Genomic DNA, 7,805 nt, shown 5'->3' with positions numbered 1-7,805 from the left:
ATAATTTTCGGTACGGGAAGTTCCTGCAATTTGCTTAAAGCACGATGTCACGCACCACTAGTTGAATTATCAAATCTACTAAATTGCCAATTTTGTCACTTTTTGCCCCCATATCTTCAAAACAGCTAGACTGCCTTTTCAAGAAACTAATCAGCATGTTCAAATTATTCAAAACGGGTTTTTTGTGTGCCAAAATGTTCAAAATCTTTTGAAACGTAAAGATATGCAATGAAGTTTATTTTTTATTTTTGCGATTACTACACCCTATGAGTAGTTGATAATATGAAAAACGACAAAATCTCAGATATAGAAATTTTTCTGCAGAATAATTAATTGGCGAAAATAAAAAACTTAAAAATCTTATAATTTTTGTCTTTTGCTGGCTTAGATTTTAATTATTATGCAGAAAAAACTAGTAGATCGGAGTTGTTTTTTATTTTTCTGCGCTTTTTTTGCAATTTGACCCCCAATATTGACTTCAGATCAGTATTCAGGAATAAAAAATACATTGGAAAACATGCGCCACATAATTTTTTTTGTGGACCTGTTATATATATAAGCCCAGTGGACATTATTAAAGTGTACCAGTGTGTCTTAAAGTGATTTGTATACAAATAAATTTTAATATATTAAAGTAATAAATACTAATTATTGAATTTTTCCGAAAAGTTTTCCGAACCTGTCTATAAGAAAAAAATCTCAAAGATTAATAAATCATCAATTTTATAAAACGAAATATTAAATTCTTTAATAGTCTATTATTATTATTATTACTAGTATTAGTTTATAAGATTATTATTATTGTTTATTTCGAATTTCCTACATATTTTTTTAAATTTTATATACAGTCAATCCCCCGATAGAACGAAGGGATAATATGAAGCTAACGTGTAATATGGAAGCCGTGCTATAAAAAAATTCTGGACTTTATATACTGATGAAAAAATGAACTGAAAGTTAAACTACCAAAATTCCTAATTCCTAAAAAAATAAATTACATGATAATGTTGTTTTAGAAAGACTAACGTTTGTGAAAGAACTCAGACACTACTAAACCGATAATGTATACAGCTATATATAAACATATTGTAAACGATAAAATAGTGTATAAAAAGCTATACAAAAATATTTAGTTACTAGAGTTATACATAGATTGCGCGGAAGAAAGTTTGGGCGTGTTATCGGAGGGCTGCTGCAAGTTCAGCTCCGTTGATTTCCATACAAAGGAGTCCGCATTGTATGGAAATCGCGAGCCCAGAGTACCTTGTTATCGGAGGGTAGAATGTTCTTTCATTGAAGGTTTTATATTAGTATCACACGGGTAATTAGTCAATGGACACACAGAACCCTTCATTTTTATTATATTGAATAACAATGCTATCAATGTTACTTAATACTCATTGAAAAATTAGCAGGAAATGTACTGGTAAACTTGAAATTTAGATAATTTAATGTACAAATTTTAAATATTTATTTTTGACAAATGTTTATGTTTTTTTTTTATTATCATAGATTTTATAGATGTTTATCTTCTTTTCAGTAAAAAACATGAATCTTACTAATTTTGATCAATTTACCTAGATCGGTTAATCGAGTCCCTTGTGTAATTTAAAGTAAAGCAATTACATAAAAATGTACGTACATAGTTTATATGTATGTTTAATGGTGTCTATAGTAGATATTTAATTTAATTATAAGGACGTAATATTATTATTATGTTAGATCATTGTATTATAAATTTAATGTGGACGTAACTGTCAATGCAAAATTAATAAAAATAATTATATTTTGATACATTATTATATTGTCATTTTAATTTAGAAAATTTATACACTAATATGAATAAACACTGTATATAATATAGTTTTTCAGCTCGCAATGATGTTGATAAAAAGACTAAATTAAATTATGCGAATTCGTTTGAAGAAGTTTTAAAGATCCGCGTTTTTGCACTTATGCACAACGCAACACAGTATTGCCATAATATTGGTATATTTTACGGCATGAATATAATTCGATAGGCGTTATGTTTTATGATATAGTTGGTTATTTTCTCAGTACTATTAATAGTCAAATTAAATCTTTGAGCCGCGTCCTACCTTAAATTAGATGCAATGGCCGTATTTCTACAAAATTTTAACAGCTTCGTTTTTTTCATCCAAATTATCATAATTGTTTTCTTTAGCGTTATTTAAAATTCAATAGTCCGATAAAGCAGAATGATACTGGACAATGGTAATGGACAAGTATTTAATCACGTCGAGCATTTTCCAACTCTATGACCTCAATAATACTCGAAAGTTTTCTTTGGTGTTCAGATTTTTGTTATCAGCGTTTTCTCTGAGGCCACGAAAGCTAAAAATGACGTTGAATGTGTTGAAATAACATCAAGGATCTTCGGAAGCACCAGGCCAAAAAGAAATTCTTTTTTTATTATAGACTCTCGCGCGTTATCGAGTTTTCCATGAGGTTAATATATTTTGAAGTAGACCAATTAAATTTTCGGATGTTGTTGTATGGCATATTTTTAGTCATTCATAGCAGCTAAAATTGCAAAAAACCAACTTGATTTGCGATAGGCCTAGTATTGAAGGACGTTCAAGTTTCATGCCATACTCTGAGACATATACGTAGTATTGTTCTAAGAGAAGATCTATTGTCACTTATCTTTTAAGAAAAGGCTCTTAGTTTTACAATGTTTGTTTTCAGTCAGAAATGTTTTCACTTAATCAGTTACTTTTTCAAAACACCCTAAAAATAGCATAGTGTAAGAATATTATTTATTAGTCCAGGCGCTGTAGGTCATCGAGTACGCATAATATGTACTATGAGAACCGCCAACACTCTTTAGATTCTTTTACCTGAGATGCCAAATAAAGAGAAAACTCATGTTAGCTTTTATGTTGGTCGAATTTCCCTGTACGTGCTTTTTTACTTTACCCATGCCTTTTCATGCGTCGTAACGCTCGACTAAAATAAAACTAATGGTAAATCTCCATGCGAAATATTTGCTTTCATTGTTATGGATCTGGATAGCCACTCGTGTTGTCTGCTGAGTGCTGTATTTGGCAACTTTTGTAAATATTTACCAATTCGTCACTTTCGAAGCACTGTTCACTAGGATTTTCATTAATAAGATCATCACTTTGAAGCACTGACTAATTTAAGGTAGCTTTTCCTTATTATCCTTTTTTTCGTCGTTTTTCCATTCGTCTTGAATATTTTCTAGAACTAAACATTTTAAAATCTAACTTTCATAATCAGCTTTACTAAGCCAATATTTGCAGAAACAATAAAAGAATAGTTATGTAAAATCAAAATTAATAAATCAATAATTGTCAAAACTAACCAAAAAAATATGCAGTAAGGAAAGCCCTCATAAAAATATCAAATCCTACGTTTACGGAATTATGCATTTTGAAATGAATCAATCAATTTATTTTTGATTAGAATGTGTTGAAATGCTTTACTAATAAGTTGAACTTGGTTTTATGGTCTTTAGTTGTTTTACTTGAATTGAATTTTAAGCAAAATACAAAACTAGTTGTAGTGGCTTACTTTTTGCCGCAAGTTGCATTGAATTTTTTGGATATGGATGTAATAACAGACTTTGCGATTTAGCTATTCAGATAAAATTTCCACGTGTGTTTAGAAAATATAACTCTACTATTTTAGAATGATCGTTAATTGCAGGAACTCTATTGCCATGTTAATTTCATAAAAAACATAAAAAAGACCTTTAACATTAAATTACAAAGAAACGGCCCGGCCAAACTTTATTGCCAAAAACTAATCAGCACTATTACTAAACGAATTTCAAAATCGGTTCATGTTTTTTGCGAAAACGTGTGTAAAAATTTTTGACTTCGCTGCAAATTCTAAGAAAAAACTGCTTTACCGATCGTCTCGTAAACCTAATCAAGACACCTAATAATCGAGTTTTATCAAATAACTTTTAAAAGGCAAAAACAAACTTCTCCTTCGAAAACATACTTTTCAACTAAAATAAAATACGCAGGAACAATATGAAAAATATTGATTCGTACATTTTTAACATCCCAAGTTATAGTAATCGTAAATAATCGAAAATGAAAATTTTTATATATCTTTACGTTTCAAAGGTTTCTGTACATTGTGTGAGTGTGTGTTCGGATACAAATTTTTGTCGACTATTTCGTGAACACAGATGAACCGATTTGAATAATTCAAAAAGCATGAATTTATATAGACGGAGAGACGTGTTGATTAGTTTTTGGCAAGGTAGGTTCAGCCGTTTTGAAGATACTGATTGTGAGCAAAAAGTGCCGATTGTTTTAATATAAAAACCAATTTACCTTTATAGGAACAAGCACCACATGAAATGAACAATAGATAAGAGTAAAAAGGCAGGTTCAGCGATTTTGGAGATCCATTGGAAAAAGTAAAAACAGGCATTTGATCATTAGACATATGCACATCAAATTATGAGATATTTTATAGAGATTTTACTAATAAGTACAAAGTTTGTTTACATTTCTATGGGCTTCGTACAAAAGTTTATCCATAAGATAAGTTCCCAAATCCCAACTTCTAATTATTAAGTTAGTAAAATCTAAATTTATTAGATAGATAGATAAATTTATAATAGAAAATACCATCTATCACAAAACCCGATCGACCGTCACTGGTATTATTTTCATCGTCACCGCGAACGATAATCGCCTAGAAATAATAATACAATAAATAACGTTCTAAAATTATTTCATCGTAAAGATCGACCTAGAAACAAACTGATTCTATCGTATGAAACCACTTTAACATAAATTAAACGAGTATATAATATATATTGAAAAGATATTATAAACGACGATGTAAATGAAAGATAACAACTTGTGCTCTACTTATATTGATATATTACAAGTGGAGAATTTAAAAATTTCAATCTAAGAGAAATATATGAGTAGGATGATTGGCATACAAAGGATACTCGGGTGAAATTCCGTTAGCAATATAAAAAAACAAATTCTTTTATTATATATATATATATATATATATATATTATATGTGTGTGTGTGTGTGTGTGTGGGTGGAGACCACATAAACCACATTTACCACATTCTTCAACGACTTTACAATTCATTTGCAAATCAAGTACTCATTGATGAATCAAAATATTTATTTTGCAACTGGTATACCTATAAAGAAAATCATATTGCAATGTGTTCAAAATAAAATTACTATTATATCTTATGGGGTAGAGCAAGGCTTGATAATCCGCGGGTAAGTGCTGATGGTTCACCATAATATCTCAAAAACTAGTAAAGTTAGAATTTTTTGTAGTAACAATGTTTGAAAAAACAAAAAGATGTGTGATGAGTAGATCGGCCTTCAAAGTTAGTGGGGGTCGGCCATACATTTGGACACTATTGGGGCGCTCTAAATGAGCCTAAACAGGATTTTTCAAAATTGACCCAATCTTTGACCCGAACATAAACTCTATCGCCATGTCAAATTTCATTAAAACGAAAAAAATGCATAACATTTAATTACGAAGAAACGGTTAGATCAAGGTAGATCAATTTTCGCCACAAACTACCAATACGATTTCCAAATATATCTTTCGAACGTTTTGTAAATTTTAAAATTGGTTCTGGATTTTTAACGAAAACGTGGACAAAAATTTTACACTTTTGTGAAAATGTTAATGAAACGTTCGGCTAACTGCCGTAAGATTGTAAAAATTAACCGACGCGCACCATTTTCAAATATCATTTGCTCGTAAATTTTATTATTAAAATGTGAAACTATTTTACTGAACAAGTAATTTGTATGGACCCTTATTTGTTGAAGTTTATTTCTAAGAATTTTAATACCAAATTGATTAATATAATGAGATAAAATCTTGTGGTATACGTGCAAGTTTCATAATTGAATTCGTTTATGGATGTTTTATACATATATCATAAAAACCGAGTTCTAGTCGGATGCATTCCTGGTATGCACATATATATATATATATATATATATATAATACTATATACATATACATGTTAAAAAACATGTAACAACTTTACATCTTGGTTTTTTCACAATTTAGAAATAACACGGTCAACAATATTAAGTATAAATACCTTTTTACGCGAATTTTTTCATTGAAGCGTGAATGATTACAACTTTTTGCTTGTTTGTTAAAAAATAATAAGAGCTAATACATTTCTTAATTATATATATATATATATATATATATAGTAACAGAATAATTTGAAAATGTAACGAATGTACCTAAAAAATCATTAAGTCTCTGGTCCTACGAATTAGGATGGATTTGTTCATAAAATTACATCAATTATTGGTTGCACTTGGTGTTTTTCCGATTAGAGCATAAACTTTGGAAAATTACTTAGAAAAGTATTTAACTATTAATTCTTTGTATTTTATAAATAAAATCTACAAAACAATTTTCATTAAACCAGTACAAGTAAGTAATTCAAACACAGATACGTTTAAGCTGTATGATCTTTTAAGTCTGAAATTAAAACTTCTGACTTAACCTAAACAAATTCTATACTTAAGCAATTTCAGAATAAGTTTATATTAGTAAAAACTGTACAAATCACTTTTGCTATTTTTTTAATTGTTTTTGTTTCGCAAAGTCGGACAGTCTTTCAATTGTAAACGTTTATTAGTCACAAAATAGTTCTATGTAATTTATAATGTCAGATAAAATATATCTGGGGTACCATTTATAAAACGGTGGTACGACTTGACTAACCTAACTCTATAGGGGAGGCTGGGTACGACAGTGGCAGTTTTCACAACAGCTAAATTATCCTGATTTAAGATAGAATCCGAAGAAAGAATGAAGTAGTATGTTCGTTGGAACAAGTTTTTTCTCGTTGTTGTTTTAATAAGTGTTACTTGTATACATCACTTTGTTTTGTTATTTTGCTATAAGTTGAGCATTAGTAGTTAATTGCCAAAAATTAGTTTATTCGTAGAAAATTTAGCTGTGTCATAGCAATGATTTCTTCTAAAAATTGTGCATTGGGTACAGTGTGGCAGGTTTTTAATGTCTTTTTTGGTTAAAAGGCTAAACATGTAAAGAAAAATCAATCTGAATTAGGACAGTATACTAAAAAGAAAGTAAAAGAAAAAGCAATATAAGAAAAGAAAGATTTTACAACCAGTATCATCATCCAACGATTGATTTTGTATAGTTTGTGGAGGCTCATATCGGAAAATAGGGGTGGCGTAAATAAAATGGACCAAGTTCCAAGGAAAATGCGGTTTTTGGTTCTACGTAAAATGCGCAGGCGATGATCACCATTTCATTTGTCACCATTGTAATGATGATTCTGACTAGATCAACATATTGATACCTAACATACAAAATTTATAACACTTAACCATAGTTACTATAATATTTTGACAGATTAGTTACCTAATAATTATTAGTTAACATTTTGACTAATTTTGAAGAAAACTATTATAATAACACTAGACCCATAGGATCTGTAGGAAAGTTATAGTAATGGGCCAAAAATCGAAAATGAAAATTTTTGCATATCTTAACGTTTCAAAGGTTTCTGAACATTTTGACATACCTCAAAAAAATGGATGTGTGTGTGTATGTATGTGTGGATAGAAAAGGCAATCGATTTCCTACATCAATCGATAATCATACAAAAAATCAAATCAATACGTTATCAAAAACAATATTGAAATTATTATAAATACGATGTAATTTATGTAATTAAACATAAAATAAATATTACTATTACAAATTAAAGTATTTATAATTGGTCCTTCAAAAAGTAAAGAATTCA

General features: G+C 29.2%; 1 long non-coding RNA gene across 1 annotated transcript in view; it reads right to left on the bottom strand.

Moving 5' to 3' along the window:
- Window positions 1-7,805, bottom strand: part of LOC113376583 — a 97,758-nt gene that overhangs the window by 60,452 nt on the left and 29,501 nt on the right. The window lies entirely within an intron of this gene.

Source organism: Ctenocephalides felis, unplaced genomic scaffold (assembly GCF_003426905.1).
Source record: "Ctenocephalides felis isolate EL2017-DRISC unplaced genomic scaffold, ASM342690v1 CF-g0.4_SCAFFOLD_01886, whole genome shotgun sequence".
Classification (NCBI taxonomy): Eukaryota; Metazoa; Arthropoda; class Insecta; order Siphonaptera; family Pulicidae; genus Ctenocephalides; species Ctenocephalides felis.
This window is presented reverse-complemented; position numbering and strand designations above follow the sequence as displayed.